Genomic DNA, 24,393 nt, shown 5'->3' on the forward strand with positions numbered 1-24,393 from the left:
TTCCTTGTCCCTTGGCGCCACCAAAATTGGTGGTGTCGAGATTTTGCGCTTCAAATCCTCGAAGGCTCTGTCAGCTTCCTCGTTCCACTGGAATTTGTCTCCTTGTTTTATCAGAGCGTAAAATGGTAACGCTTTTTCTCCCGCACTGGCGACGAATCTGCTCAAAGCTGCGACTCGCCCAGTTAACTGTTGTATCTCTTTCAACTTTGTTGGCTTTCTCATTGTTACGATAGCTTGTATTTTATCGGGATTTGCTTCAATCCCTCTCGCTGAGACTAGAAATCCCAGGAGTTCTCCTGCTGGGACGCCAAAGGAGCACTTTGTTGGGTTCAACTTCAGACAAAATTTGTTGAGGTTGTCGAAAGTTTCCTTAAGATCTTCGATCAGTGTTGTCCCCTTTTTTGATGTTATGACGACGTCGTCGATGTATACTTGCACATTTTTTCCAATCTGTGTCGCCAAACACTTCTGCATCATCCTCTGGTATGTTGCTCCCGCATTTTTCAGACCAAAGGGCATTGTTCTATAGCAAAACACGCCGTATGGTGTGATAAACGCGGTTTTTACTTCATCTTCTTCTTTCAGCCTGATCTGGTTATAACCAGAATATGCGTCCAGGAAGGAAAGACGTTCACATCCAGCCGTGGAGTCGATAATTTGATCGATCCTCGGGAGGGGGAAGTGATCCTTTGGACAATGTTTATTGAGACACGTAAAGTCGACGCACATGCGAAGGACCTTAGTGTTTTTCTTCGGCACCATCACGGGATTTGCTACCCATGTGGCTTCTGTGAATATCTCTTTGATAAAACCAGCTTCTTGTAGTCGATTGATTTCTGACAGCATAGCTTTGCGGTTCGGTTCCGAAAACGCCGCAAAGGTTGTTTGATTGGTCTCGCTGATGGATCCAGATTTAGGTGGTGCTCGGCAAGTTCCCTGGGTACGCCTGGCATGTCCGCTGGGCACCATGCGAAGATTTCCCAGTTCTCACGGAGGAACTTGACGAGCGCGCTTTCCTATGCGATATCCATGTTGTTTGCAATAGATGTCGTCTTTTTCGGGTCTGTCGGGTGGATCTGTACCTCCTTCGAATTTTTCTCTGTATTGAAAGTTGATTCTTTATTTGGCCTTCCGACGTCTGGCAATACGTCGTAGTCAGTCATACTCTTCGATGCCAAATACTCAGCTTGCATCCCGAAAGTTTCTGATAAACGATGGAAATCCTTGTCGCATTTATCCGCTAAGGCGAAGCTCCCCTTGACTGTGATTGGCCCCTTGGGTCCAGGCAATCTCCACAATAGATATGTATAGTGTGGTACTGCCATAAATCTAGCATATGCTGGTCGTCCCAACAAAGCGTGGTACTGTGATGGAAAATCCACGACTTCAAACTCTAGTTTCTCGATTCTGTAATTTTCTCGGGTTCCAAACTGAACGTCAAGGTTGATCTTCCCCAATGGGTAACTTGGTTTCTCTGGTGTGATGCCGTGGAACCTTGTGTCTGTTGGTTTCAAGTTTGCCAGGGATATGTTCATCTTCCTCAATGTATCTGCATACATAAGGTTTAAGCTGCTGCCTCCATCTATGAATACTCGAGAAACATCGAATCCCGCAATAACCGCTGGCAGGATAAGTGCTGACTGCCCTGGTCGAGGAACTTGCTGCGGATGATCCGCTATGGTGAAGCCGATGTCTTGCCCAGACCAATTGAGGTACTCAACTGTTGGTGGAGGCGTTTTCTCGGCCATGAACACGTGTCTCGAGATTACTTTTTGAGTTCTGTTGGACGGCCTTCCCTTCTGAATCATCGACACCGCTCCGTTTGAGTTAGGATCGACATAAGGTGGTGGTGGAGGTGCTGCCGCTATTCTGAGCTGATGCCGATTGTCGTCTGTGATTGCGGGAGGTGGCGGTAGATGAACTTCGCTCCTAGGCTCCCGAGGGTTTCTCTGTGCTGCTCGAGCGTGAGCGTTTTCCGCCCACCTGAACATTGCCTGGAAATTTCGACAATCTTTCTGCAGATGCCCTGACTGCCTTTTCCCGTTGCTGTCGATGAAGAAGTGCATCTGGCACGGTCCGTTCAGCATTTCTTCGGGTGACACGAAAGGTCTTGGAAACCTTGGCCCACTATTTTGTCTGCTGCGAGAATCATCCCTATTGTCGCTTCTCTGCTCGTTGCTTCTCCGATAATCATCTCTGTTGTTTCCTCCTGAGTTTGTTCGAAATCCTGCCGAAATTTGCCCTGGGGCGTCATAGCTCGAATACTGCCGAGGAAATCGTCGCCTCGATTGATAATTGCGACCACGGTCTTCCTCTGGCGACCTGTGTCGTTTATTGTGGACAGCGTCTTCTCCGTCTGCCCATCTATTTGCTATTTCCATCAATGCCGATACTGTCTTTGGATTGGTCCTTCCCAAGTCCTCGACGAAATCTCCACGCCTAATTCCTGCGACAAACGCATCTATTGCTCTCTCGTCAGATATATTCTCTGCCGAGTTTTTTATGATATTCCACCTTTGGATGTATTTTCTCATTGACTCATCTGGTTTTTGTCGACACGCTCTCAGCTCTTCTAACGACGCAGGTTTTTTGCATGTGGACCTGAAGTTCTTGACGAATACGTCCTCGAAACTTTCCCAACTGTCGATGGATCCTGGCGGAAGTTTTTTGATCCAAGATCGTGCGGCTCCACTTAGGTGTACTTGAATACTTTGCATGGCTGTTGCCCTGGTTCCTCCAGTTAACTTCACTGTCTCGAGGTAGTCAACTAGCCAATCCTCTGGATCTTGCAGGCCATCGAATTTTTTGAAGTGATCAGGCAACTTAAATCCCGAAGGTACTCGAGTTTTTCGTACTCTTCTTGTAAAGCACGGCAGGCCGCACATATCCTCGTCATTAAGCTCCGGGATTGCCGATGATCCCTTCGCTTTGCCTTGCTCTATCAATCCTTGCTTGTGCTCCTGTGTCTCTTGCTCCGCTTGGTCCTTCAGGAGCTGCCGCCGTTGCTGCTGCGGGTCGTGGACTATTTTGCCTTGCCGCTCCTTCGGGAGGCGTTGATACAAACGCTGTTCCCATAGCTCCAACCCCTGCTAACGCCATATTATATAATGTTTCTCTTGGATCTCCTGGGGGTGGCCTAGATGCAAGGATGTAAGCCTGTGTCGCCATATACCCAGCTTCTGGTGTCTTAGGAATAATATTTCCTCTTGTGTCTATCGACATAAAGGACATGTCGAGGTTTTGAATCAAGTGCTCTCTTTCTGCTTCGGGTATGTGTTGTAACCTTGATCTTCCTCTATTCCGAGCCTCTCTGTGGCTATCACCCGAAACTCTAGATTGTCCACTTAGATTTGCCCTTCTCCTGCTGGATGCAGAAGCTGCCTCCTTTCTCCTGTTCAACTCAGCTGTCTGTTTTTCTATTTCTCTGGCAGCTCGTGCGAGCCTATATTGATAAGCTTGCAGTTCTTGAGCCGTGGCCGTTGTTGTCATTGGCTCTGAACCATCTAGAGCTTTTGCGGCTCTATCCCAAGCTGCTTGTGGAAGTTGAACGCTGACACGTGGCGTGGGCCCGACATATTTAGTGCCCATACCTCTCCTTAGATCTGAGGGATCGACGAAAGGATTACCCAAATCGTCGAAAGCCTCCGATGTTTCCTCTTGATTGTCGATAGCATAAATCTGATGATATTTTGTACTCCGATCTATATTGGGTTTGGTGACATCATTGTTGAGATTGATGAAGACCTTGCCCACTGTGATAGATTTGTCGATGAAGTCGTAATTGTCGACATCGCTTGAGCCATCGCTTATATATGAGTCCGCGGATGACTCAAACGATGTGTCGCTGAAGATCTTGGCGAGTTTCTCTCTTGCTCGATGCCGACGTAACGTGTTGACGAAGTTTCTTCTTCGACTCGGTTGACGATGCATAGCTTGAAAAATCAGAATCGACCGCCGACGATCCCGACGAAATCGGAATTTCGACACGATACGATCCTTCTTTCTCGACGCGAAAGTGAAACCTTCCGAACGTCATCTCCAAGGGCTCCGCCAGATACGCATATGCATCCAAACGGGAGGGTGGGTGAGGAACAAAATCAACAAGACCAGCAGCGATCTGTTTACCTCGATCCATAGTGTTGCTTCCGGTTGACGATGTCGAAGACTTTGAACGTGCCATCGAGATCAGATCCTTACGCCTCTAATTCCCACAGACGGCGCCAATTGACAAGGGATTAACTTGTCAATGCCTATGGATTGTAGGCTAGGGTTTAGTTAGAAGTAGAGGGCAAGTAGATCTCGAAGGTTTTCAGCCGAAAAGTACTCGACGATTATGAAACTAGGGTTTGTGAACAATGATTCGATGCCTTTCTCGTCCCTCGACTCCCCCTTTATATACGAGGTGGAGCCGAGGGTTTCGTTTCGTACAAGTTACAGAGTCCGGGACGGTTTCTAACTCGTCCCGCCAAATTTACAAACAACACTTCCTATTACAATTCTACTTCCCTTAATATATCTTGGGCTCTCGAACCTTCTTATTCTTCGGGTAGTGGGCCTTCATTAAACCCCGAGTACTATCTTTGGCAGGCCCATTTGGGATGCCTATGTCAGTAGCCCCCGAGATTTTGCTTGAATCGTAGAATCAAGGAAAATCTCCACTGTTTATTTTTATTTGACAACTTTAAACTGTTCTATATTTCTTCATATAAATTTCTATATTGTACAGGGATTCTGGTAGTTGGGGCTAGTTCATCTGACGGATCAGTGTACTAGTTAACCGCTCTAGTGGCAATCCGCAAAAACCTACTTCAAGATCACGTCCCTGGACATGATCTCGGGATACTGGTGTAAACTCCGACAGGTGCCGCTTAAGGTCTTACCATTCCGTCGAGTCCCGCTAAATTTATCGGGTACCTAACGCGTCCGTTAGGATTTTTCTTCGTATCTCGTTGATACGGATAAAAGTAGCGAGCGCAGTCTTCGGCGATGCCACGCCCAGCAGAATAGATCTGGGGTCTTACCTTCGCAAATTTGCGGCATTCAGAAATTGATCGCAACTTTGGCGTTCTGAGAATATATTGTCGAGTGCTTTTCCGGCTGTTGGAATGGCACATTTTATCGAGTCAAATATGACTTGTATTATTCGCCCGATGGGAGTATATGTAGAGTTAATTATAACTCGAAATATACTCTCTTGACTTTCTATCTTTATTTCTTCTTCCTTTTTAAATTTCATCGGGCACGCGAACAGCGTTCCCGATGGGAGTAGCCCCCGAGGCTACAGCCAAGAACTTGTGCTTGGTTGTAGGCTCAAAATTTTAGTTCATCTTGTCGCTATATTGCCATTGCATCTGATATTCTTTCTCTTCTTTTTTCTCCTTCTTTTTCTCTCTTTCTTTTTCTCTCTTTCTCTTTTTTTTTTTTTTTTTATATCTCTCGGGCGCGCGAACAGCGCTCCCGATGGGAGTAGCCCCCGAGGCTACAACCAAGAACTTGTGCTTGGTTGTAGGCTCTACAATTTCTATATTTACCATAGTCGAAATTTTTACTTTGATCGAAGTAGCCCCCGAGCATTTGGACAAAAACTTGTTTCTGACCAAAGGCTCCCGAAGTATTGAAATAACTCCTTCTGTCGCCATTCTCCTTTTATTTTCCTTGTCAACTTATTATCCTTTGTCAAATTTACTTCAATTCCCTGAATAGCCGAGATTTTTCTGCCTTGTGGGTCCATTATTCGTACCACGTTGACACGTCGTACAGGTGGGAGACACACGTTCTCCGCTTTTCCTGGCGCACGTACAGTAATGCCTGTTCCGTTCCATCCTAGTAAAAATACCTTTTACCCTTCTTATCTACTAGATCCTTTTCACCGCACGATCTCCTCATCCAACGGTTGATTACTTCTCCCGAAGCCTATATAAACATTTCTTCAACCTCGGTCTACTCCTCGCTTGCGCCGCACATCCTGCTCCTCTCTGCGAAAACTCCCCTGCGCCCAACTTTTTCTGATCTTCCGCACGCACGAACACTACTTCTCCAGTGCCGTTGATGCCACCGCGTACGCGACTCACCCGCCACAGCACTCCGGAATCCAAGATGGCCGCTGAGGATCTTGAGTGGGAGAGATCCAAAATCTCCAACCAAGATGTCAATGTGCTGAAGAAGCTCGGCCTGATGAAGAAGGAAGACGCCATCCGCTTCCCCAGTGAAGAAAGCTACCCCAATCCTCCAATGGAGTACCGGGTTAGTTTTGTTGATCATCTCATCCGCGGCCTCTCTGCTCCAATCCACGATTTCCTCCGTGGTCTTCTCTTCGTTTATGGGATTCAGCTGCACCGACTGACCCCCAATTCCATCCTCCACATTTCTATTTTTATCACGCTTTGCGAATGCTTTCTTGGAGTCGCTCCTAATTGGGCTCTTTGGAAGCGCATTTTCTGTCTTCGCCGCAATGGCGCTCACAACGCCACCTACAACATAGGTGGTGTAGTTATCTCGTGTCCGAACCGATGTCGATTATTTCGACGTCAAATTTCCCGACTCCGTCCAAGGCCGGCGCAAAAGGTGGCTCTATATACACGAAGAAAGTGCCAATTCCGTGGAACACAACATAGTTCCTTTCGACGGACACGCAAAAATTCAACGCCGCTACTCCCGGGACGCTGAAGCTTCCGAAGAAGAGAAGAAGGCGACGGAAGCTCTTATGTCTCGAATTCATCAGCTCCAAAATACTCGAGGCAAAGAGTTATCTGGTGTCCAAATCACTGCCTACTTTCTTAGGATTAGAGTACAGCCTCTTCAGGCTCGAAAAAATCCCCTTTGGACGTATTCCGGTGTCAATGACGCCAATAGGCTCTCCACCGATCTTTCCGTGAAGGACTTGGAGAAGCTTATTCGAAGAATCACCTCGCCGAGCAAGAAGGATCCTATTCCTTCCTCTTGTCGCATTGAGCCATACAGCTCCACCAATCCACTCCCGAGGTATTTTGCCTTCTCGAGTTTTTATTTTGCTCTGAATTTTCTCTGCATCTCATTGTGTTGATATTCCGCTATTTTTCCCTTTGCCGTTATTTTCCTGCAGGATCATCCTACTATGGCTTCCCTTCCTCCTCTTCCTGAGGATGGAGAAGTCGAAGAAATGGGCATTATTACTGACGATAATCAAGAAGCTCCATCCTTTGTGAATGATCCCGTGGATTCTCGAAAATCTGCGGGATCTTCCGAGGACACTAGCGTCGATCCAATCTCCTCCTCCCGCTGTTTCCCCTCAAGGGAAAAGGAAGAGGAACGATGTCGAAGATTCCGGCACATCCAAAGCCGAAGAAGTTGTTCCTTCTCATCCGAAGGCGACTTATGATCCTTATGTTGCATCCCTCGTCAGCTCGTAAGTTACCTTGGTTGTCTTTTTTTCTGTAGTCAAAGTTTTCTTCTCTTGTCTCTGCTTTTTATATTATTAATCCTTTCTTGCAGTGATGACGAGGAAGAAGTACCAACTCGTGACGTAGCTTTTCTCTGCCATGAACACCTGTCTCGAGATTACTCAATTGAGGTACTCAACTGTTGGTGGAGGCATTTTCTCTGCCATGAACACCTGTCTCGAGATTACTTTTTGAGTTCTGTTGGACGGCCTTCCCTTCTGAATCATCGACACCGCTCCGTTTGAGTTAGGATCGACATAAGGTGGTGGTGGAGGTGCTGCCGCTATTCTGAGCTGATGCCGATTGTCGTCTGTGATTGCGGGAGGTGGCGGTAGATGAACTTCGCTCCTAGGCTCCCTAGGGTTTCTCTGTGCTGCTCGAGCGTGAGCGTTTTCCGCCCACCTGAACATTGCCTGGAAATTTCGACAATCTTTCTGCAGATGCCCTGACTGCCTTTTCCCGTTGCTGTCGATGAAGAAGTGCATCTGGCACGGTCCGTTCAGCATTTCTTCGGGTGACACGAAAGGTCTTGGAAACCTTGGCCCACTATTTTGTCTGCTGCGAGAATCATCCCTATTGTCGCTTCTCTGCTCGTTGCTTCTCTGATAATCATCTCTCGTTGTTTCCTCCCGAGTTTGTTCGAAATCCTCGCCGAAATTTGCCCTGGGGCGTCATAGCTCGAATACTGCCGAGGAAATCGTCGCCTCGATTGATAATTGCGACCACGGTCTTCCTCTGGCGACCTGTGTCGTTTATTGTGGACAGCGTCTTCTCCGTCTGCCCATCTATTTGCTATTTCCATCAATGCCGATACTGTCTTTGGATTGGTCCTTCCCAAATCCTCGACGAAATCTCCACGCCTAATTCCTGCGACAAACGCATCTATTGCTCTCTCGTCAGATATATTTTCTGCCGAGTTTTTTATGATATTCCACCTTTGGATGTATTTTCTCATTGACTCATCTGGTTTTTGTCGACACGCTCTCAGCTCTTCTAACGACGCAGGTTTTTTGCATGTGGACCTGAAGTTCTTGACGAATACGTCCTCGAAACTTTCCCAGCTGTCGATGGATCCTGGCGGAAGTTTTTTGATCCAAGATCGTGCGGCTCCACTTAGGTGTACTTGAATACTTTGCATGGCTGTTGCCCTAGTTCCTCCAGTTAACTTCACTGTCTCGAGGTAGTCAACTAGCCAATCCTCTGGATCTTGCAGGCCATCGAATTTTTTGAAGTGATCAGGCAACTTAAATCCCGAAGGTACTCGAGTTTTTCGTACTCTTCTTGTAAAGCACGGCAGGCCGCACATATCCTCGTCATTAAGCTCCGGGGATTGCCGGTGATCCCTTCTGCTTTGCCTTGCTCTATCAATCCTTGCTTGTGCTCCTGTGTCTCTTGCTCCGCTTGGTCCTTCAGGAACTGCCGCCGTTGCTGCTGCGGGTCGTGGACTATTTTGCCTTGCCGCTCCTTCGGGAGGCGTTGATACAAACGCTGTTCCCATAGCTCCAACCCCTGCTAACGCCATATTATATAATGTTTCTCTTGGATCTCCTGGGGGTGGCCTAGATGCAAGGATGTAAGCCTGTGTCGCCATATACCCAGCTTCCGGTGTCTTAGGAATAATATTTCCTCTTGTGTCTATCGACATAAAGGACATGTCGAGGTTTTGAATCAAGTGCTCTCTTTCTGCTTCGGGTATGTGTTGTAACCTTGATCTTCCTCTATTCCGAGCCTCTCTGTGGCTATCACCCGAAACTCTAGATTGTCCACTTAGATTTGCCCTTCTCCTGCTGGATGCAGAAGCTGCCTCCTTTCTCCTGTTCAACTCAGCTGTCTGTTTTTCTATTTCTCTGGCAGCTCGTGCGAGCCTATATTGATAAGCTTGCAATTCTTGAGCCGTGGCCGTTGTTGTCATTGGCTCTGAACCATCTAGAGCTTTTGCGGCTCTATCCCAAGCTGCTTGTGGAAGTTGAACGCTGACACGTGGCGTGGGCCCGACATATTTAGTGCCCATACCTCTCCTTAGATCTGAGGGATCGACGAAAGGATTACCCAAATCGTCGAAAGCCTCCGATGTTTCCTCTTGATTGTCGATAGCATAAATCTGATGATATTTTGTACTCCGATCTATATTGGGTTTGGTGACATCATTGTTGAGATTGATGAAGACCTTGCCCACCGTGATAGATTTGTCGATGAAGTCGTAATCGTCGACATCGCTTGAGCCATCGCTTATATATGAGTCCGCAGATGACTCAAACGATGTGTCGCTGAAGATCTTGGCGAGTTTCTCTCTTGCTCTGATGCTGACGTAACGTGTTGACGAAGTTTCTTCTTCTGACTCAGTTGACGATGTATAGCTTGAAAAATCAGAATCGACCGCCGACGATCCCGACGAAATCGGAATTTCGACACGATACGATCCTTCTTTCTCGACGCGAAAGTGAAACCTTCCGAACGTCATCTCCAAGGGCTCCGCCAGATACGCATATGCATCCAAACGGGAGGGTGGGTGAGGAACAAAATCAACAAGACCAGCAGCGATCTGTTTACCTCGATCCATAGTGTTGCTTCCGGTTGACGATGTCGAAGACTTTGAACGTGCCATCGAGATCAGATCCTTACGCCTCTAATTCCCACGGACGGCGCCAATTGACAAGGGATTAACTTGTCAATGCCTATGGATTGTAGGCTAGGGTTTAGTTAGAAGTAGAGGGCAAGTAGATCTCGAAGGTTTCAGCCGAAAAGTACTCGACGATTATGAAATTAGGGTTTGTGAACAATGATTCGATGTCTTTTCGTCCCTCGACTCCCCTTTATATACGAGGTGGAGCCGAGGGTTCCGTTTCGTACAAGTTACGTAGTCCGGGACGGTTTCTAACTCGTCCCGCCAAATTTACAAACAACACTTCCTATTACAATTCTACTTCCCTTAATATATCTTGGGCTCTCGAACCTTCTTATTCTTCGGGTAGTGGGCCTTCATTAAACCCCGAGTACTATCTTTGGCAGGCCCATTTGGGATGCCTATGTCACCTGTACCTACCCAGAGAAAAACGGAAATTTGCAGAGAAACACAGTCCTGTACTCCTTTTGGTGCCGAAGCTGTACTCGTCTCACCATCACCGCTGTACTCGACACGCCTTGCACCTATACCTGCCCAGAGAAAAACGGAAACTTGCAGAGAAACACAGAGAATAACAGTCATGTACTCCTCTTGGTGCCGAACCTGTACTCGTCTCACCATCACCGCTGTACTCGACACGCCTTGCACCTGTACCTGCCCAGAGAAAAACGGAAACTTGCAGAGAAACATAGAGAAACAGTCATGTACTCCTCTAGGTGCCGAAGCTGTATTCGTCTCACCATCACCGCTGTACTCGACACGCCTTGCACCTGTACCTGCCCAGAGAAAACGGAAACCCAGAGAACAAAATTTAACAAACCAACAAAGAGAAAAGAACTGTTTGATGCGCCGAAGGCGCCTTGTTACGAGGCGAAGCCGAGCCGTAGCACTCGCTTCGACATATGGGTGTAAAGACAAACGGGGACAACGACATATGTCTGTCATTCATTATGTTTATTAATGTTTGATGCGCCGAAGGCGCCTTGTTACGAGGCGAAGCCGAGCCGTAGCACTCGCTTCGACGTATGGGGGTAAAGACAAACGGGGACAACGACATATGTCTGCCATTCATTATGTTTATTAATGTTTGATGCGCCGAAGGCGCCTTGTTACGAGGCGAAGCCGAGTTGTAGCATTCGGTTGGAAGTAATTTTATTTTTTTCTAATTTGAAAGTGCTACCTCCCTCCCATTAATTTCCCAGAAAACTCACAGCTCGGAAAAACAAAGGGAAATTCCTTTGTGGTCCCGCCCAATTTTTTGAAAACGGGGGCGCGGAAAGGGAAAAAGAAGTCTAACGGGTCCGCATAATATTAACGAATCTAACCGGGGGAAAGGGAAAAACCAAAACCCGAAAAACGGTTCGCTTCTTTTTCCGGGGAGTCGTTCCGCGCACGGCACGCGTCGTCGCAATAGCGCGCGCGGGGATGGTTTTTTCCCTTTGCGAAGGTTGATCTTCGTGTAGTGGCACCCCTACTCTTTTTTATTATTATTTTATGCGAATCATCGACTACTCTTTGTCCGCATGAAAATGCACATGGTGACGGGTTGATTTGACAGCCAATCCATTTCTCTCTCTCTCATTAATTATCCTATCAATTGTTTTAAATTATTTGGATTAATCATCTGCATTCATGCTTTTGACATGTACCCATCGTCAGGAGAATTGAGTCATGGAGGCAAGATCAGCTTGGCACAATTCTTCACATTACCACGTGAGCCGGCAATTGCCCCTCTAGCGATGGAATTCTTGGGCCAGCACCGCACGAGTATCCGTTGGTCGCGCATACGGATTTTCGATGAGTCAAATTCCATATCCATTGATATTGCTATCAAATATTTTATTTAGATCATGAGTTATTCTGGTTCTCTTGACGTGTTTGTTCCATGTTGTCCGCACTGGTCAGAACCTCGCAACTAACACATGATCCAGTCTCAAGCATTGAAAAAAAAGGGGGAGAAAAAGGGAGGATCGATCACGAGCACCAGCTTGATTTCTCGACGAATGGACTCGATCATCTTCGATAACGCCGAATGAGTTCGCCGCCGCAACTCCATCCGGTTACAGGACGAGCGATTGTGCCGCGCCGCGACTCCGTTCGACTAAACGGCCTCGCAATTACATCACCACGAATAAACGGTGACTTCTACCCAATTATTAAGTCATGTTATTCAGTATTTTTTTTAGTTACAAAATACTTCAGTTTGTACTACTACATCTCTTATGAATGACACTGCGCGCCATCAGTCACTGGGAGTCGCCAAAATTGCGCCAAGCTCGCAATAAAACATGCGCCTAATTCGCAGTGAAAAAGCATGCGTCAAGATCGCAGCTGATATCTTGAGTTCATCTTACTCAGCAGATATTGAGTCGCCAAAGAGAGTCAGTCGCCACGCCGCGCGTCTCAGCACTGGGTGTCTCGCCAAAAAAAAAAAGGGAAAACCTTCATCTTTTGTTTTCCTTAACTGCGACTCGTACAGCGGGCGAGTAATGCGGACGAGTGTTATTGACTGTCTTGTCAAGTCTTTAAAAAAGATTGCCTGTCCATGCGCAAGAGAGCTGAGTCGGATCATCCACGAAAGCACCGGCCGAGAGCACTTAATGGAGTCGCACGCTCGACTAGTCCCTACCGCTGGGGCTATAATTAACATCAAATAGTGCATTACAAACAGCACGAACCCGACTAAAGCTTTGCATTAAAGCGTCGAATGCGCACGTGCATAAACTTAGTGCGGCTACATGAGGCGGAACGCGAGGGACTGAGACTGCTCATAGTGGGTGTAACATAACTAGTAACATTACACATCTCAAGACATTTTGGTAACATGGCATGCTAATAAATGAATAAAAAGAGTGAGGTGGTAACTAGCTATGTTACCATAACATCACACATCTCAAGGCAAGATAAATCTACAACATAATAAATGATACAATGCATGACACCACATATAAGTTACTACCCACTATGAAGGTAGTAACCTAGACTAGCAACATGGCATATGTTACTAGTCTAAGTTACTCCCCACTATGACCAGCCTGAGAGGCTCAAAACCGCTCAGAACAACTCGCCTTTCCCAAACAAAGACCAAAAAGAGGGCTGACGACTCAGTCGCCACAACAGCCAATCGCGCTACAAAATATCAAGCATATATACTTGCTGAGATAAAAAAAAAAAGTAGGCTGTCTCAAGCAAATCCATCGCCGATAAAAAATCATTGGGGGCTCGATCGCCTCTCGACTCCACTACCTGGAACGGAGACAATATATGGTGCTAAAATAGCACAAAGCGACTAAGTCATTGCACATCAAGCGTCAAAATGCGCATAAACTTAGTTCTCGGTACATACTTCATTTTATACAATCAAAATGCAGTATAATACTGTTATCGCCAGATTTTGGCTAAATCACGAGGTGGGCCGCGGTCAAGATGGGCTTGGAAGATTACACGTGGAAGATCTCTGAAGCGGCCTTGTTTGGGAAATTTGGGCTATATTGCCCATGTATCTTTAATTACCATAGATTGTATTTAGATTAAAAGTTAGAGTTTATCTCGTGCACGGTTTAGTGCACGCCCACATTAGAAAGTCCCCTGGACTATAAATATGTACCTAGGGTTTATGGAATAAACAACAACACAACGTTCACCCCAAAACAAACCAATCTCGGCGCATCGCCAACTCCTTCGTCTCGAGGGTTTCAATCGGGTAGCGACATGCTGCCTAGATCGCATCTCGCGATCTAGGCAGCACAAGCCCCATGTTGTTCATGCGTTGCCCGTACTCGAAGCGTCTTTGATGGCGGGCAACGTAGTTATCATAGATGTGTTAGGGTTAGCATAGTTCTTCGTATAACATGCTTACGTAGTGCAACCCTTGCATGTCTAGCCGCCCTCACGCCTATCTCAGGTGTGGGGCGGCACCTGCTTGTTCATCATTTAGTAGATCTGATCCGTTACGATTGCTCCTTGCTCGCAAGGATTAGTTTAATATCTCGCAATAGTTAGGCCTTACAAAGGGGGAGGATCCGAGTGGCACGTAGGGTGGCGTTCGCAAGTCCTAAACAGGATGTTCCGAGGATCAACGTCATGTTGGTTTTTTGGCCTTGTTTAGGATCGGCTTACGAGCACCGTGCGTGGCCGCGAGGCCCAACCCGGAGTAGGATGATCCGATTATGCGGTGAAAACCCTAAATCGTCGTAGATCTAATTAGCTTTATCTTGATCAAGCAGGATCACCAAGTATTCGTGCACCCCGCACGAATCATGGGTGGATCGGCTCTTTGAGCCGATTCACGAGATAACCCGAGAGCCGATCGAGGCTCGTATTTAATGTTTACGTGTATGCCATGCGGGAACTAAGCGAGGCATCCCCATCACCTTCCCGACCAGGTATAGGTCAGGTGGCACGCCCTGCACTTCGCATCGCCGCGTGTGACCAGAAGAGCATTGCGGGCCGTCGCTCGGAGGGGTCTCAGCCAGCCGCAGCTCTAGGCTCTTCCCGGCTCTACCGTGTTGACGGTCGCTGCCCGCCGGTGGGTTTTGGCGGTCAACACATTCTGGCACGCCCGGTGGGACATCGTCTACATCAACCACACCGCCATCTACATCCGGGATGGCGGGCGGCACGCCAATCACGTGCGATGAGATCAAAGCCATCCTCGAAGCCGAACACCTCGGCTCTCCCCACCGAACCCACTCCCTTGGCGTCAGGTGGAGGGGTTCTACGCCTGAAGGCGCACTCGATGGGAGAGATCTCTCCACCCCGTCAGAGGAGCGCACCAAGTCGCTGAAGCATGGGGATCTACCCAAGGAGCTCAGAAGGAAACATGACGGGATCAAGGCAACCCTTGGAGCCGAACTAATCGGCTCCTCTGAGAAGACCCGGCCACACAATATCAAGCTCGGTAGAGACCCACGGCCGGGGCCCGGTATCGACACGGTAGATCTCAGCCACTCCATAGGTCAGCCAAAGTTTTCCTTTGGTGTCAACATGGCGGGGTCTGCAAGCCGCCATGACAAAGGAGAAACAGAAAGCAGCCACTCCCGTGGCAAAGATGAAGAGGGGGCCGATCCGCGCGACCAGCCCCAAGATGAGGACAGGCGGTACCTGGCAGGGGAGGGGATGCGAAGCACGCAGTATCAACGCCCACTCTCCGAGCACCTCCTCAACAAATACGAGCAACACCACGACCGACGTCGGCGCTACGACTTAGATGATGAAAGGAATTTTCGGTCTGATGCCGAGGTCGGAAGGTACCGCCAACATGGTAGAAGCAACGACGGGTACGATCGTCGCGCCGGAGGAAGGCCAAGGAGGCAGAGTGACGTGGATAGGCACTGGGACTGCCCGTTCTTCAAACATTGCTGGGACTCAGGAATGAGCCGATTGCCAACAATCGAGAACTGCCCAGAATGCAAACAGAGGAAGAAGGACGCCGCTAACGTGTCCGTCTTCGAGCGTCTAGGGCCTCTCCCATCTCGGAGCAAGCATGCTGAGCCCGCTCGGGTGGAAGATCTCGAGGAACTAGAGGACGATGATGAAGAAGATAAATGTCGTCGGCCCAGGTGGTGCCCTGATGGGCTCAGCCGCTCCCAAAAGCGAAGGGTTCAGCGTCTGCGTGGGTTGGAAGAAGCTGAGAGATTGTACCTGCACACGCTAAGGAAGGCGCGGCCTGATCTGGCTGCCAAAGTTCAGCGAACCCTGGACGAAGAAGGCCGGCCACAGAGAAAGGAGTGGCGCCCCAAACAGAAGAAAGCCGATGATGATACATCGGCTGGCACGAATATGGTGTTTATCCTCCCTTCAGAGTTCAGTGCTCCAGGTTTAGATGAGACATCCGTGGCGCAACTTGACTGCGGCCCACGGCCGGTTATCTTTGAGAAGCCACGAGATAAGAGCTACAGGCATCTGAAGGCCCTATATTTGCGAGGATATATCGATGGGAGGCCTGTAAACAAGATGCTCGGTGGACACCGGAGCGGCGAGTTAACATCATGCCGTACTCTATGCTACGTCGGGCCGGGACGCTCTAGCTCGGATCTAATCAAGACCAATGTGACATTGAGCGATTTCAACGGCCAAGCGTCTGAGGCACAAGGAGTTCTGAACGTGGATCTGACCGTAGGAAGGAAAACTATCCCTACAACGTTCTTCATCGTCGATAGCACGAGCAGGTTATGCCGTGTCCGCTCGGGAAGAGATTGGATCCACGCCAACTGCTGTATTCCTTCCACGATGCACCAATGCATAATACAGTGGGATGGAGACGAGGTAGAGGTCGTCCAGGCCGATGATTCAGCTGAAGTTTCAACGGCTGGCATGAATGCACACTACAAGATAACTCCCCATTAAGCAACATATAACTTGCAACGAAATGAATATATGTTGCAAAGATTATCCATAGATACGCATATAAGCGTTGTAGATATATGTTGTAACCTTTATTATCTATACAAGAGTACATAGGAATATACTATATCGCATTAAATGCGAAATTAGAGTCATCGGAAATGGATAAGAAGAATCGGCGCAAACCATATGTCAATCTTCCCGGGCACTATTTGTTAAAAAATATTTCCCGGGAACTCCAAATACATTGGCCTGTCGCTTGGCTGAAAATTTTGATCCCGTAGCGCGCGTAGCTGAAAGATAAATCGTCCTCTACAAGTAGGCCCATCAAGTAGCCACGTTCTTATCTACTCCCATCGACCCGTCCCCCGCATGGCCACATGACCCTGTGCGCGATCGCCGCCCGCCCTTCATCCTTCTCCCTCAGTAGTTTCTTCCTCCCCACCGTCCCGATCTCCCATCGCCGGTTGGCCTCCACCACTTTGATCGCATATTCGGCCTCCACGAAATCTCATCTGCCCGTTCCACCCACGGTTTTGTGCAGTTGCCTCCTGAAATGCAGCCGCCACCTTAACCTAGGCCAGTGTTCACCCGTCAATGTAGGAGCTCCGGCTCCCACGACACCTATGGGATCTCTCCGGTAACCTTGCTCGAGTTATCCACCACCGGAGTCAGGTAACTGACTTGCCTACGGATCCAGCAGTGGGCATGAAGGCCCAGATGGCCCCGATCAACGAGATCTCAATCTCGATCTTGGTTAATTATTCCCCAGGCCAAGGCCGCTCTTTCCCTCTCTTAGATCTGGGCCGTGCTTTCCTTTGTCATCTCTAACCCGTGTTGTTGCTTCTATATTTCCAGATTGATTCCCCTTTTCGCCTTCTTTAGAATAGCACAATAGAGGAAACACACAAGATGGATCTTGGATGATACGTCAAGGACGAGCCTGCAATCATGTCTGGTGAGCAGCATGCGGTGCTCATCTTACCTTACTCCCTATTTTTTCTTTATATTTACATCTCTGTCCATAGTCAATGAACAATGATTGGTGCTTGCAAAGACATGGTTGGCAGCTGTGTGTGGCATTATCTACTGTTTGATGATCCACAAGTGCAATTATCATCTGTTTTTGCTGCAGATTCCTGATGTCACTAATAAGAACTTGGGCAGTGTCGAGGTGTGCTCTTTGCTCTGTTGCTGACCGGCTTCGAACAAATATTTTGTCCCTGTCCTGTTTTCAGATTCTGCATCTTTTGATCAGGCTAGTAGTTGGGCTGCTTGTAGCTAGTCTGCTAGTATGAGAAGAGGTAATTTATATGTGCTTTCTGTAATTCATTCGTTCATGTGATTCTAACATACAACTGGCATTAGAGTATTTGGTATTTAACCTGCAAACAAAGAGTAGTTGGTATTTCCAATACAGATCAATGTAAAACGTAAAGTTCTCCCATGTGTTCCTTGCATATGTGTGTTGGTTGCTGGATAAATTGCTTGCAGATGTGGATAATGAAATTGGATTTCTATGTCTGGAGTCAGTCGAGCTGCAGAGCACCAAATCGTCAAGGAAGTGAAATGGAGATAGGGACCAGATTCAGGTACACCCATGCTGCTAGATAGACACCACAAGACGTACTAAATCTTTTCGTCTATCTTGATTCAGTTTCATTGTTGCTTCATAATGAGTGAGTCTACGTCTATGAAAAGTACAATATTTTTATTTATCCTGACTCACTTGTTCTATGTGTCTAATCATATGCTAGGTGGATAGTAAATATGTCAGCTCTAATTTATGATCTTTATAAGTGAATAATTGGTTGCTGAAGTAATTATTCTTAGTTGAAGAACTAATATTGCCTTGATATTTTAATCAGCACTTAAAATCGGTTATTTGAGAGCTGCAACAGTTAATAATAAACATATTGTAATAGTACAGTAGGAAGTGCAATTTCCTCACGGATAAAAACCCTTGTTCGAAGAAAATCTCATCCACATAAACAATTTATAGATGTGAGTTTGAATGATCATAAATATAGATGAGTACACATTTTACTTACATTTTCAATTGATTTTCGAATGGTGGGTACTACAGCAGTAGTTAGTAGAATTTACTATACCCTTGCCTACTCTTTTTGCCTCATCTGTTCTAAAATGGGAGCTTCCTTTTTGCAGGCCCAAAAGATGAGCGGGGACTGCCACATTCAAGTGCTAGAGTAGAAGGCAGAGCAAGAGAAAGAATATATATATATATATATAGGATTAGTTAGAATATTGTTTTATGATGCAAGTTTGTAAGATGTGTACTCTTAAGATAATTTTCATGTATGGATGGTGATTTTAATTATGAATATAGAAATGTTTCTTCTTGCAATGTGTTAATATTATGCAATTTCCGTCTTTTCATATGTATGTATTAAGTATATATTCTCTTGATGAGGAAGCGAATCCTGCAATAATTAAAGTTACAAAGCCACTGAATCCAAAAAAAAAATATCCGTTTCGAATAAATTATTCAATCCACATATATTATGTACCAACGGATACTACAGTTGCTTGACTTTCGTTGCAACTTTGCAACGCTCTATCCTATGGTTACCAACGGACCTATATGCGTTGCATTGTACCCTTGCAACACCCAAAAACGCAACGCATTATTATCCGTTGGTAGGTGCGCTAGCAACGCCTATATTGGTATTTAGATACAGATAAATGCGTTGTTGTAGGTGGGATCCTGTTGTAGTGGCATGGGAAGCAGCAGGCCAAGAACCCCTCTCAGGCATCAACTTAGACGACTGCGAACGCATCGATGTGACAAGGGGAAGGGTTAAGCTGGTTTTATCCACTGGCCTGACCATGTAGTTGAAGCGAAGCGACGTGCAATTTGGCGAGGCTGATCCTTGTGATCGGCCCCAAAGATCTATGAAGGGACATTACAGAGCCTTCAGTCAGCGCTCCAATCATTATGGAGGCCGATCTCGACAATCGGCCAAGATTATCCTCACCACATGTTCTGCTTGTGTTAGCCCTTGACCCTATCAGGAGCCGACGTGCGAATTACAGAGCCGATATCTGCCATTCTTTAACAGATTCGGCTCGGGGGGCACCTAAACACGGGAGCAGATACAGAGGCCAGAAGATGCAGAGGTACATGTGTGCAATGAAATACTGGGGGCCGATAGGAGAGAATCGGCCGGTAAAAAAAAAAAAAAAAAAAACAACAAAATTTTTTACAGCCGATGCAAGGGCATCGACTTCAGAATTGGGAAACAGCCGATGCGCAGCCATCGACTTTAGTGGAATTATGCGATGTGTATCGAGTATCTACCGGATCCGGTGCCAACGGTGGTGCCTTCTGTTGCTTCGAGGGAATTTCTTCAGCAGCTTCGAGCCGATCCGGGTCTCTGAACGTTTTATCGAGGGTTTCCAATCTCTGGGGCTAGTTCAGTTGAAACGGAAGATTATCGGCTATCTGAGGAAGAAAGAGGATCGGTTTTCGGCGCATTTTCTCTGACATTCTCGCCTCAAGTAAGGCTCGGGGGGCAGTAGGCTCGAGCAAGGCTCGGGGGGCAGCAGGCCTGATGGATGCTCTGTTTTACTCTGTTTAAAGAGCCGATGGGGATATCATCGGCTGCTCCTTCGCTACAACCTTCTTCATAATGATGAGTACTGAAGAGGATTATTGTATTTGGTTGGAAAAGTTCAAAGGTTTCCCTGAAGATCCTGCACTTTCCACCAGATTTAGAAAATCATCAGTTGAAGAAGGGGAAGGTGGATTTCAAAGAACCGATGCGGTGCTATCGGCTCAATTCGCATTGGCAAAGGGGACAAATCGGCTAAATTAGACTCAGAAGAAATCGGCAAAATCAAATTGGGGAAAGTTCTTCATTAATAGGCGAGATTTCTTACATAAAGAGCTGATTGCTCTCAAAAGGAAAGGCTAGGGGGTACATTGCCCCGTCTGCTATCGCTGGCCCTATGCTAAGACTTTATCTAGGGGCCGCTGCTGCCCTCGTCGCCGTCGTCACCGTCATCACCACCGCCGGCGCTGCTCCCCGCCGGCTCGTCATCGCTGCTCCAGCGGACGCCAACAGGACCCTCGTCGTCTTCATCCTCTTCATCAGCACCGTCGTCACCGTCGACGTCACTGAAGTTCCCGGGCCAGAGGTGACGGCGTTTGGCCGGCGGTTCGTCGGAGGAGCTGTCTTCATCCTCCTCCTCCTCTTCCTCCTCCTTTACCTCCTCGGAGGTGGTGAAGTCTGCCCAGGAGAGGCGACCGTCTTCGCTCTCCTCCACCGCTTCCCCGTCAGCAAGGAAGCGGAGGTCGCTCTCCCCGTCGGTCGGGGATTTGTCATCCTCGGACCTGACGGAGGAGTCATGGTCTTCTTTGTCCCACTTCGTTGGGGCGAGGATGTCGTACGCCGCTTGCGTACCCCACGAGGGCGTCGACTCTCGGATGGGAGAGGACACGTGGGAAAGATCCGACGAAGAAGAAGAGGAAGAGGAAGAGGACATGGTTGCAGGGGAGGGTTTTTTGGAGTACTAATGCGAAGAGGGATGAAGAGGAGAACTGTTCGATGCGGTTAATAAAGGGGATGGGGATTTGATTTTCGAGCAGTTCTCGAGGACATGGTGCCAAAACTGTCAGATTGTGCAGAGAAGTTGAGAAGGCAAGTCGTCATGATGAAGCATGCTGCGACAGTTCTGCTCTGCCACGACATGACCCCTCGGAGGAAAGAAAAACAGAGTGGTTTTGAAATTACCATTATCAAAACCAGGGGGGCATGTGTTATCACCAGATTTTGGCTAAATCACGAGGTGGGCCGCGGTCAAGATGGGCTTGGAAGATTACACGTGGAAGATCTCTGAAGCGGCCTTGTTTGGGAAATTTGGGCTATATTGCCCATGTATCTTTAATTACCATAGATTGTATTTAGATTAAAAGTTAGAGTTTATCTCGTGCACGGTTTAGTGCACGCCCACATTAGAAAGTCCCCTGGACTATAAATATGTACCTAGGGTTTATGGAATAAACAACAACACAACGTTCACCCCAAAACAAACCAATCTCGGCGCATCGCCAACTCCTTCGTCTCGAGGGTTTCAATCGGGTAAGCGACATGTCGCCTAGATCGCATCTCGCGATCTAGGCAGCACAAGCCCCATGTTGTTCATGCGTTGCCCGTATCGAAGCGTCTTTGATGGCGGGCAACGTAGTTATCATAGATGTGTTAGGGTTAGCATAGTTCTTCGTATAACATGCTTACGTAGTGCAACCCTTGCATGTCTAGCCGCCCTCACGCCTATCTCGGGTGTGGGGCGGCACCCTGCTTGTTCATCATTTAGTAGATCTGATCCGTTACGATTGCTCCTTGCTCGCAAGGATTAGTTTAATATCTGCAATAGTTAGGCCTTACAAAGGGGGAGGATCCAGGTGGCACGTAGGGTGGCGTTCCGCAAGTCCTAAACAGGATGTTCCGAGGATCAACGTCATGTTGGTTTTGTGGCCTTGTTTAGGATCGGCTTACGAGCACCGTGCGTGGCCGCGAGGCCCAACTCTGGAGTAGGATGATCCGATTATGCGGTGAAAACCCTAAATCGTCGTAGATCTAATTAGCTTTATCTTGATCAAGCAGGATCACCAAGTATTCGTGCACCCCGCACGAATCATGGGTGGATCGGCTCTTTGAGCCGATTCACAGGATAACTTGAGAGCCGATCGAGGCTCGTATTTAATGTTTACGTGTATGCCATGCGAGGAACTAAGCGAGGCATCCCCATCACCTTCCCGACCGGGTATAGGTCAGGTGGCACGCCCTTGCACTTCGCATCGCCGCGTGTGACCAGAAGAGCATTGCGGGCCGTCGCTCGGAGGGGTCTCAGCCAGCCGCAGCTCTAGGCTCTTCCCGGCTCTACCGTGTTGACGGTCGCTGCCCGCCGGTGGGTTTTGGCGGTCAACAAATACGTCCAAATGTTTTCTTTGCTTTACAGGAAAAACCACGGTGATTGATTCCACTACAGACGGAGTCCTGAGGCAGTCGCACAGTTGCCGGCTCGACCCTCGGAGGCTTCACAAAAAAAAATCACAAGCCTCAAGAAGCCGACTTTAATGAAGCCAACTCAAGTCTCGATCGGTGGCTACATCCACCAAGATTGGGTGGCATTTATTTTCACAAATTCACGACGACTCCTAGGTGCACCAGGCACATGTCTACACCAACGACTTCATCGCGCGCCGCTACGGGCCACCAGTTGCGGAGCCAGGATGACACAACGCCCCAGGCCATCTTCAGTGTACTGTAGCTACTGTAGCATGTGTTTCAGTCTCACGCCCCGGGCCAACGCCCGTGTTGCCTGGGGTCTGTCTCCGCCACTTGTGGCGACCACGATAAGCTCTGTTACCGTCACAAGGCCGTCGGCTGAGTTGGTGAAATCGGCGTCAACATCTACAACGACTAGGTTCAATAGCGCGAGGAAAGATTCAACTACGATGCCTTGGGATCGACTTCAACAACTGTCCCACGAGCGCATCTAGTCAGAGGAAAGCGAGCGGTACCAATCAACGTGATCATTGTTCACGGAATCGCTGCCCATGGTAAAACTGTGCTTGTATTAGATCACGCTCTGTAATTAAGAGCCTGGCAAGAACAAAGCCAAGCACAGGCAGACAGACGACCAGCTGAAAAATAACTCGTCCACATCAAGCCATCTATACTAGTCTAGTCATCAAATCGGATCTCCTGTGGTTGCCAGTCCAACAGTCCATGGCGTACTGTAGGCACATTGAAAGCATCAGGAAGCATGGCCTCACGAATGTGTGCATCAATCACACGGTTTACGAGACATTTTTTTTTTTAAACGGAGGTAAAAGCTTTGCCCCATCTATTAATTAAGAAGAAGGTGCTCAGTTTTTAAGAGAAAACCGAGCGAAAACCTACAACAATACGGTCAAGCCCACACCAAAAGCACACCCACAAGAGAAAACCAAAATAAAGCAACCTCTAAATCAAGTGAACCGACAACCCAAGACATGACAACCCAAGAGACAACCCAAAATGAGTCTATCACTTAAGCAGCTTCTCAAACTTCCCTTGTTATGGCTCTCCTCCTTATCCTTCTGATAGATATCTTCCTAAGAGACTTCTCCACCTTCTTGATCATGTCCTCTGAGGCTTTACCTGCTAAGACGCAGGCAATTTCCTTGCCATATCCAGGGCTAGCCGCCTCCAAACTAGCGAGCAAACCACAAAGCTCATTTATAAAAAGAGAATCTGAGCTAGGAACCAACACTGCTCCATGGTCCAAAGAGGCAAGGGACTGGCATGGCTCCGACTGCGGTGGAGAGGGTGTCGTGGCCACCTCCAAGGTCTCAGAAGAGACCAACGTCGATGGAAGCACCACAGGAGAATCCCCACGCAACTCATGTAGCTCTTCCGTGATTAGCAACACCGGAGCCAAGAACTCGTCTATGCCCTCGCACTTAGAGTCAGCCAACACAACAGGAGGCACATGTGTCAACACTCTTGTCTTGGCAACCACCTGTTTGTCAGACTCGGGTGAGAGAGAGACTGTAGCGTCAACATTACCACACTTCTCAAGGTCAAGCACCTCAGCCACCAGCATGGCCATGCCCTTCTGCTCAGAGGCAGCCGACACATCAAGCAGCGGCGACTGGCCACAAGGAGAGAAACAACCGTAGAGGTGCTCTTCCTCAACCACCGACAACTTCTGCTCAGAGGAGTCAAGAGCGGCCAAAATGTGCGCATTGGCGAGCCCCAAACCATCAGAACATGCCACTGTTGGCTCCAAAGAATGACCAACACGCGCCAACAACAACTTGAGAGTTGCCACCTCTTGACGAAGAGGGCGAGACGCTTCCTCGACGCGGACATCCACTAGCTGAAGGAGCTCCATACGCATCAAGGCAACCTGGGACTGAAAGAGAGAGTCCAGATTGGCGTTGTCCTTGAACTGCTCGCAACTCCTAGGAGAGGGTCTTGGCGGCTCCGTTGCAAC

At 48.0% G+C, this 24,393-nt stretch overlaps 1 long non-coding RNA gene across 2 annotated transcripts; it reads left to right on the forward strand.

The window, feature by feature from the left end:
- Window positions 1–16,763: 16,763 nt before the first annotated feature.
- LOC124653872 lies at window positions 16,764–18,747 on the forward strand. Of its 2 annotated transcripts, XR_006988079.1 has the most exons (3): window positions 16,764–17,344; window positions 17,522–17,978; window positions 18,553–18,747. It is a non-coding gene; the product is annotated as an uncharacterized LOC124653872 (long non-coding RNA). The 2 variants fall into 2 exon arrangements; XR_006988080.1 differs by having other exon boundaries at window positions 16,764–17,978.
- The last annotated feature ends 5,646 nt before the right edge of the window (window positions 18,748–24,393 follow it).

Source organism: Lolium rigidum, chromosome 5, assembly GCF_022539505.1.
Source record: "Lolium rigidum isolate FL_2022 chromosome 5, APGP_CSIRO_Lrig_0.1, whole genome shotgun sequence".
NCBI lineage: Eukaryota > Viridiplantae > Streptophyta > Magnoliopsida > Poales > Poaceae > Lolium > Lolium rigidum.